Source organism: Vitis riparia, chromosome 6, assembly GCF_004353265.1.
Source record: "Vitis riparia cultivar Riparia Gloire de Montpellier isolate 1030 chromosome 6, EGFV_Vit.rip_1.0, whole genome shotgun sequence".
Classification (NCBI taxonomy): domain Eukaryota; kingdom Viridiplantae; phylum Streptophyta; class Magnoliopsida; order Vitales; family Vitaceae; genus Vitis; species Vitis riparia.
This window is the reverse complement of record NC_048436.1, coordinates 7,352,359-7,362,444: the sequence shown is the minus strand read 5'-3', so window position 1 is coordinate 7,362,444 and position 10,086 is coordinate 7,352,359. Positions and strand designations below refer to the sequence as shown.

The 10,086-nt window shown below is 32.4% G+C and overlaps 1 pseudogene; it reads left to right on the top strand.

Annotated features, from left to right (window-relative positions):
- The first annotated feature begins 1,103 nt into the window (after nucleotides 1–1,103).
- Nucleotides 1,104–9,067, top strand: LOC117916951 (annotated as a pseudogene).
- The last annotated feature ends 1,019 nt before the right edge of the window (nucleotides 9,068–10,086 follow it).

Below are 10,086 nucleotides of genomic sequence, written 5' to 3'. Positions count from 1 at the left end.
AATATAAGAAATTAGCCTCTAATAAAATTCAAGAGATTGGCACATTGAGTTACCTCCTTCAATTTTTCATCATGGAATTAACAAATTTTGAATTTTAGAGGTGTTTAAAATATCCAATTCCATTTCCATTTCCATGAAGACAATTTTAAATAAAAGAAACAATGGGATAATTAAATGAAAATAATTTACCTTTCCTAAACATATCTAAAAAAACTAGTTGTCACCTTAATGGGCTCCTAGAAATTAGCACTAGATTTTGAATTTTAGAGGTACTTAAAATTTCCAATTCCATTTCCATTTCCATTTCCTTAAAATTAACACTAGAATTCGAATATCTGACCTATTCTTTTGTGCACATGACTACTCCTCCCCATTCTCATGTGAACTCACTAATCTCCAATTTGCACAAGAAAAAGAAGACTACTTTCCATTCTCATGTGAGCCCCCTGATATATTCTATTTGTCCAAGAAGAACAAGAAATGCATTTTTTTTAAAATCTTTTTTACCTATCTTGTGAAATCTCTCATAAGTTTTAAGCCATTTTGAAAGAGTGATTTCCTAGAACATTGAATCCTTTATTCAAATTATAATATTTTATGTAATTTTATTTTACATTTCAATGTCATCACAAAAGATTCCGAGTTTTTGTTTTTTGGCAAGTTGTATCAAAACCTATGTTTTATTAATTATATAAACATTTTCTTTTTCTTTTTTTGCTTTCTTTTTCCTATATATATATATTTTTGTTTTGTTAATGTTTTGGGTTTATTTTTATTTTTTTGTTATCAACAGTTTAGTGTTATCTACTTCTTTTGACAAGCCTTTTTAACCATTCCGACATCAAAGATTTTCTATGACTTACATTGATGAGTTGTGTATTTCATCTATAGGTGAGAGGTGTGAGGAAGAGAAACGGTTGTGAGGATACTAGACCATACCATTATAGAAATGGCAGAAGATCAAAGTGTGATTACAAATGAATATTTTGATTCATCTAAAGCAAACAATGATAAGTATACTCAGACTGTTGATGCTACGAAGACTCCTCATCCAAGACCTACGACTTTTGATCAGACTTTGATGTTTATTGAAAATTTGGGAACATTTGAGATGGTCGATTGTTTATTACAAGGGATAAGTAGTTGGTACCATTGCAACACTTGATAATGCATTAGGTACACTCAACATGGTTCAAAAAATTGGTTGAGTCCGTTATGACTTGGCCGAGTTGTATCCACCTCAACACTGGTTGTAACGAGTTTGATACTAGATATAGATTTATACCCAAACACGACCTTGAATTGGTTGGACTCGGATGACTCGACTAATATTCCAAGTTAACTCGACCGACTCGGTTTAAAAAAAAAAAAAACTCAATCAAGAGATTCATTCTTTTTTCCCATCACAACAAGAATCAAAGATTTTTAGAGAAATCAAAGATTCCTCTGCAAAAGAAAACACCTTTGAATTTGTGATTCGCGAACCCAATCTGTCAACCACAACATCAAACAAGAAGAAGAAAATAACAAGTTTGAAACAAACCTGTGACCCTTTCAAAAGCCTTTAAAAAGAGAAAAATCAACAAAGGATGAGACACGATTGAAGATTTACTTACTTGACCTTAAATCTACCATTGTTGGAGTGTAGATCATTGGTGCGCTGCCGGTGCTGCAACGGTGACGGGACGTCGGCAAAGCAACCCTTTCCCTTGATTGTGGTTGTGTGGTGTCATGATTGCTACAAATGTGTGACTGTGAGTGACAGTGTTGAGGAAAGCCTGATAGTTTGCAAACGTGGTGTGTTAGGGAAGATAGCCAGCAAGTCGTGGTGTGTTGGGGTCCTTGGGAAAGACAAACCAATAAAAAGGAAATTGAAGATATATTGGTAAAGGTAAAATTTGATTTACCTTATTTAAATGTATTTAAATTGGTATATTCACATGTATTAAAATTAGTAAAATTGGGGAGTATGGTGGACGGTTAAATTGGGGAAGGAAATTGAAGATAAATTGGTAAAGTTAAAATTTGATTTACCTTAATTTGATTTATTATTTACATGTATTTAAATTGATATAATTACACATATTTAAATTAGTAAAATTGGGGAGTATGGTGGACAATTAAATTAGGGAAGAAAATTGAAGTTAAATTGGTAAAGTTTGAATTTGGTTTACTTGAATTTGATTTATTTATTTACATGTATTTAAATTGGTAAAATTGGGGAGTATGGTGAACAATTAAATTGGAAAGTAATGTTTATATGTAATGTTATGAAATTGTGAAATTGGAAAGTAATATTTATATGAAATTGGGGTATTGATAATGATAATATTAAATATATTTATATGTAATCTTTTTATATTATGTTGAGATTATATTTTTAATTTATTAAATTATGTAATTTTTTATTTTATAATATAAAATTGATTTACATGTATTTAAATTGGTAAAATTAGGAAATTCATGTATGCTAGTAAAGTAATGTTTAGATGTATTGTTATGAAATTGGAGAATTTATAATGATAATATTAAATATATTTATATGTAATTTTTTTATCTTATAATATTAAATTGGTTCACTAAATTATTTTTGTATGTTATATAAATTATATTTCTTAATATAAAATACATTTATATGGTAAACTTTATATGGTATAGATATTGTATTTTTAATTTATGTTTTTATCTTATAATATTGAAAAATTAAATTACATTAGAAAATAATTATTTAAAACTATTTTTTTTTTCAAATAATTATAACTATAAAAGTAATGATTTAATAATACAGATTGAAGGGTACGCATTTACATGGTATAGAGAAATTACATTTATATTTTAATCAATTTTACTTCATTATATTATGTAGATTTTTTATTTTATAATATTCTACAATTAAATTACAATAGGAAATCAATGATTATCAAAACAAACTTTTTTAAAAGAATTTTGTTTTATAAAAATATTTATTTATTTAACTATTATTTATTTTAATTAAAAAACATATAAATAAGTGGAAAATAAAATATGGTGAACTTAGGTGAGATTGTGTTTATTGTTTTTTTAGTAGAATTTATTTTTATATGGTAACAATATGAAACATATAAATCAGTGGAAAATTGAATGTTATAATTCTTATATAAATGTGTTTGTATATATTTAATTTGAAAAACAAGTTGTTTTCATACATGGTTAGCCTAAATTTTCAAAATGACTTCAAAACATGATATTGGTTGGGAGCATGCAGAACCTGTTGGTGGTAGTAGAAGAATCATGAAGTGTAAATATTGTGGGAAAGTTATACATGACGGTATAACAAGATTAAAGCAACACATCATACATATATTCGGACAAGTGGAAGGATGTCCATGTGTATCAGTAGAAGAGTCACATAGTGTTAGACAACATATGTCTGATACTTTAAAAGAAAAAGCATAGGTAAAGAAAAAAAAAATGACTTTTGAGTTCCTTAAATAAAGAAAATTTCTATGAAATTGATGAGGGTGATTCTAATGATGAAATTGAGGAAGTTGTTATGACTGATTTTGAAAGAAAACAAATGAAACAAGCAATGAAAGAAAGTCGTAGAATTTTTTAAGAAGGTAGACAAGAGCATCAGAAGGGTGTTAGTTCCTTACAACCTTCTAATGCTAGGATTAAGCGCGGATCGACACATAGCTTCAATGTAAGAGAAGGACTAGCATACCTTCAAAAGGAATTGATCCCTACATGTTCCCATCAAAGTAGAAATCAATAAAAAGCTTGTTTTCTACTAAAGGCGTGAAGAAAGTGGGTAAAGCTATTTCTAAATTCTTTCTTTTTAATGCAATACCCTTTAATGCAGTTGATAGTAAGCCTTACTATCAATCAATGATTGATACCATAGCAGAAGCAAGTCTAGGCATCAAGGGTCCCATGGTATACCAAATTGGAAATATATATTTGGAGGAGGAAGTGCAAGAGCTTGAGGTATATATAACAACATTGAAGGCTAAATGGCTTATATATGGTTGCACAATCATGTGTGATGGTTGGAGTTCTAGGACTAGAAAATCTATCATAAATTTCATGATTTATTATGATAGAAGTATGGTATACTATTCTTCAGTTGACACTACCAACATACTAAATTTTTTCCCTTATGGATAAAGTTGTAGAGGAGGTTGGAGAGGAAAACGTTGTTCAAGTAGTCACTAATAATAAGGCAAGTTTTAAAGCAGTTGGTATGTTGTTGATGGAGAAGTGAAAACATTAGTTTTGGTCTCCTTGTACAACCCACTGTATTGATTTAATGCTTGAAGATATTGCAAGCATGAAGTAGATTAAGGAGACATCAGATCAAGCAAAGATGATCACAAGATTTATTTATAATAGCTTGAAAGTAGTGAATTTGATGAAAGTGTTCACCAAGGATAAAGATAGAGATCTGTTAAGGCCAAGAATAACCCGTTTTGCCATTGAATTCATTTCACTTGAGAGTCTTATACATTATGAGGCTTATTTAAAGAGAATATGCCAACAAATGAGTGGTGTAAATTCAATAAAGATAGGGATAGAAAAAGTCTAAGAGATAAGGTATCCAACCTTATCTTAATTGATCAATTTTGGAATAAGGTAGGGGAAGTTTAAACCATCATGGAACCTCTCATCAAAGTGTTGAAATTGGTTGATCAATATAAAAAGCCCACACTATCAATCATTTATGAAGCAATGGATAGATCTAAATTGACTATCGGGGCATGGGTCAAGCAATGGGAAAAGTATTGGGAAGTCATTGATAGAAGATGGAAAGGTCAATTGCACAGACATTTGCATGCTACAGGTAATAAAAAAATTTTATATATATATATTTTCAAGTACAAATTATTATAAACTGATCATTATTTAACTTATGGGAGTATATTTTTTAAATCCAATGTTCCAATATTCAAAGTATTTCTCCAACCATCCAGAAATCAAAATTGGATTAAAGGAGGTTATCAAGAGATTAGAGCCAGATTTGGATAGACAAACAAAAGCTATTAACAAGGTATAATAATAATTTGTGACCTTTATATAATACATTTTGTATATGTAATGTGCATTAACAAAAAAATAATGTTAATGATGTAGGTGAAATTATTTGTTGATGACAAAGGAGAATTTGGAAGTGCACTTACAAAGAAAGCAATAAATCAATATTTTCTAGGTACTCAATACATTTACTTTTATTACAAATAAGAAATTATCATCATTTTTGGTTAAATATATCATAGTGATTAATAAGTATACATTTTCTTTATTATAGTTGAATGGTGGAACAACTATGACGACGAAGGTCCACATCTACAAAAGATTGCTATTAAAATTTTAAGCCAAACTTGTTCTTCATCAGGTTGTGAAAGAAATTGGAGCACATGGTCATTGATTCACACAAAGCTACGCAACCATTTGGCAATGAAAAAGTTGCACAAGTTAGCTTATGTGCACTACAATATGCGACTTCAAGTTAAGAATTTGATGCAAGAGAGAAAAAAATGAAGATTTATACAATCCAATTGATCTGAATCATATCTTTGATGATGATGATATATTAGATGAGTGGATATGAGAAAGAGAAGAACCTATTTTATCAATTAATAATTTGGATTGGTTGGATAAAGGTCTTCCCCTTAATGAAGAAGGTAGAGAAACAGTTCATGAAGATGATGGTGCCACAAATCGTAGAGTTAGTAGGCGTACAAGCAATGCTACATAAGAAAGAGATATTGATTCCCGTCATAAAGATAAGGCTCCTAGAACAATTTCTTCAAGTTCTAGTAGTAGTGATGATGGTGATAATGGGGGCAGTAGGCAAGGTGGTGGCACTAGTGGGGGCAGTAGAGGAGTTGGTGGCAATGGTGAGGGTACTGGAGGATATGGTAGCGCTGGTAGTGGTTATGTTAGTCAACTAGATCCTGGCATGTCATGGGCACAAGGAGATAAAAATTACTATGCCACACAAGATACATATCATGGATATCGACTAGAGATATGAGAACAATGAAAGCATTTGGAAAGACTAACTACATTTCTCATCGATGATGATTATTCTAGTGGGCATGATTATCATAGATCAAATTATCACCGTATTGATGAGCACTTGCAGGATTTAGGTATAGAATGAAGGTCGTATTTCAGAGGAGTAGATGATAGAGCATATCACAACTTTAGAGACCATGATAGCTCTTCCAGTACTTTTAGTAGAAATGATTTTGATCGATTTCCAATGAGGCATCCAGAGGGATATTCAAATACTAGAACACAACTAGTGATTCTTATGGATATGATCAATTTTCTAATAGCAGTAGCATTGCCTATCGAGGTTTTGGCTTTTATCAATATGGTGTTGATCTCGAATAGCATTTGAAACCATATTTTCCTGATTAAGGATCATCAAGCCAATCATCTTAGCCAACATATTCAAGTTATGAACAACTCTTTCAACCATATCCTCACTACGGGAATTACCATCCCAATTTGTATACTCATCATAGGATTGATGATGATGATTTTGAACCCCCTCGTCATTCAACATGGAATTGATTATTGTATTGTATGTTTGTTAGTAAAAATGTTATTATATTTGAAATAAAATAATTTTCTTTTATTAGCATTATCATAAATAACTTTGAGCGAATATTTTTATAACTATTTAAATAATGTTAAATATGAGACAATTTCATTTTATTAATTTTTTTTTAGCTTATTTAATTGTATATATTTTTCTAATTAGTTACATAATATTTTTATAACTTTTTGAATTTTCTAACTAGCTTATTTTATGTATTGTCCAATACCAAGCCAATACACCGAGATCGATAAGCCTCAAGACCCTCCGAGTCAGTGACTGATACCGCAACTTTGAACCATGACACTCAACTATGATCAGGTATTATATATATGGAATCCTTTTCTTTCTTAACTAACTAAAATGTTCTGTTTGGGGACAGAGAAAGTGTTCAATGATTAAAACCTGATACTTCTACTAATGTTCACAAGATCAAACAAATTAAGGTTAAGTAGCTCAACCATGTCCTGCACAAATTCTTGGCCTATGGGAGAGGAGTCAAGTTCTTCAGTTTCAAACCAACTAAAAGCAGAAACCATGAAACTTCAAATTCATTTCCTCTGGGGATTTTACTTACATACATGTCTACGAGCATGAGTCTTTGGGTTTGTAATGATTTAGTGCATATTGTTACCTAGATGCGTATTAACTATTGATTATCCGGCATTCATCAATCTTCAGGTTTTCGTCAGAGATTTTGTTCCTAGTGCTTTAGCATACTTGATGAAGGGGGAGCCAGAAATAGTGAAAAACTTTCTACTGAGGACTCTTGATCTTCAGTTGTCAGTGAAAGGCATTGATCGCTTCGCACTTGAACAAGGACTCATGTCAGCCAGCTTCAAATTTCTGCACAGCTTCAAAGTTTTGCACAATCCTGTAAAGGGGCGTTGATTCCTTGATTGCAGATTTTGGAGAAACTGCCATCGGAAGAGTTGCTCGGGTTGATTCTGGGTTTTGGTTGATCATCCTCCTACACGCCTACACAAGGGCAACTGGGGACTATTCTTTATCTCATAGACTGGAATGCCAGAATGGAATGAAGCTGATATTGTCTGTCTGTCTGGTCGAAGGGTTTGGTACATTCCCAACGCTTCTCTGTGCCGATGGTTGTTGCGTGACTGACCGCAGAATGGTGAGTACACACTGAAAACGATTTAAGGTTTTTTCCCATTTTAACTCTCCTGAAAGATTACAAATCAAGTATGATCAATCCTACTTTTCCTTTCAGCATTTTGGCTTACAGTGTCCTTTAATTTGGGCAGCTTAATTTGGCCTGCTTTCATGATTGTGATTTCATTAATTTCATCTGCATGCAGCTGTCTGAGTGGTTAATTTCTAATACAACTGGTTCAAAAGCGAAATCTATGTGGCCCCTAGAAGAAAATTTAACAGAGAAACATGCAACTAGAGAACAAGTAATTCATTGCTGTGGTTACCTTCCATCATCAACTATTCAGGTGATCATGCTTCGAGTTCGAACAATTCAATTTACCTAATGGGTTGTCATTGCTGTACATAGGGAGTTTCCGGTTACCCAATTGAGATCCAAGCACTGTTTTTCATGGCACTGAGGTGTGCAGTTCACCTTCTTCGAGAAGATGATGGGAAGGAGTTCAGTATGAGAATTGAAAAACGATTGCAGGCATTGACCTACCATATGCGCAGTTACTTCTGGCTTGATTTTCAGCAACTGAACAACATATACCGGTACAAGACTGACGAGTATTCTCATACTGCTGTTAACAAGTTCAATGCCATGCCTAACTCCATTCCAGACTGGGTTTTCGACTTCATGCCAATGAAAGGAGGATACTTCGTGGCCAATGTTAGTCCGACCAGAATGGACTTCAGGTGGTTTGTTTTAGGCAACTGTGTTGCGATTCTATCTTCCCTTGCAACTTACAATCAGTCCATGGCTATACTGGATCTCATTGAAGATAGGTGGGAAGAGCTTGTAGGTAAAATGCCTCTCAAGCTCTCTTATCCAGCTTGGGACATTCATGGCTGATCGATAGAAACTGGCAGTGACCCCAAAAATACAAGATGGAGCTCTCAAAATGGGGGATCATGGCCAGGTGAGTTTTAAGTACCTTCTTTAATTTCATGCTTATAATTTCCCAGAATTAAGGTAATCCTTCACCATTTCTAACAATTTCAAATGCTTCTAGCAGGTCTACTGTGGTTGCTTACTGCAGCCTGCATCAAAACTGGACAGCGGAGATAGAAAGAAAGGCAATAGAGCTAGCTGAGCAGCGGCTGTCCAAGAACGGTTGGCAAGAATGCCATGATGGAAAGGAGGGCTGCTACGTGGGCAAACAGTCTAGGAGACTGCAAGGTCCATTTCTGGGTACTTGGTTTCCAAGATGTGACTTGAGGAGCCCTCACATATTGGGATCATCGCTCGAGGAAGACAAGAAAATCAAGCCCACTACTATTACTCGCGCAATCACCTTGCCTACTAAGTTCTGGGCCTATCCTTGAAAAAATTTCATCGTCTCCCCTGTGGTTTTCACAATGTTTTTATGATTAATTTATTCACTTTCATTTGAAACGGCAGATCATATGAGCACTGGTGGAACTAGTTTTTTCTGGTAATTAACTTTCTGAATCTGAATTAGTATTGTGCATATGGTGTGCAAGAAAACCAGTCTCCGAGGGCCTTATTGGTAAGGTATTTAAACAGTACCGTTACAAAAACAAAAAGTTTTAAACTGTTAAACACTTATTTTCCTTTACAATATCCTGATTAATAACTCAAATATAAAGATTGTTCTTCCAGTCTATTCTTCCTTCTTAAGGTGGGCATAATGCGTGAAATGCAAAAGTTAAGATGTAAGCATATTAACGGAATAATACGCAAATAAAGTAAACCACATACAAAGGTACACAAGTTTTAACATGGTTCAACAAACCATGTCTACCTCGACAGACGAGAGAATATTCTATTTTACGATAAAGAATATCATGAGGATAGAAAGAAATACAATTATTAGATCCGAAATATCTCACTTTTCCTCACTCTTTATATCTTCTTCCTAAAGTACGAGCTTTTTTACTCTACTTTGTGTCTGTCACTCTTCCTCACATCTACACCTTCATGAATGGGTTTCATGGAATGTTTCTCTTTTTCATATTTCTATCTATCACATATGGTCTTCACAAACTCATTTCTCTTTTCTAATTGTTTCCACCTAAAATATTTATAAAGATATTACTACTTAGATTTTCTTATTTAATAAATTTAAGATTTCTTTTACATAAAGAACTATATTCCAATTAAGAATTTAAGACACTTGCTCAAAAAATTTTCCAATTTATTCATTGTGTTTTTAATTATTTCTTAGAACACTATAAAAAACTCTTAGACTTGCTTCGAATTTGTTTTCATAAATCAATCTATAATAAAACAAATTCTCAATAAAATCATTTTAAGATCAAAATTTATCAAACATATTTTTTCTATTAAAAACTATTTTTATTTCAAATAAAAAAATACTATT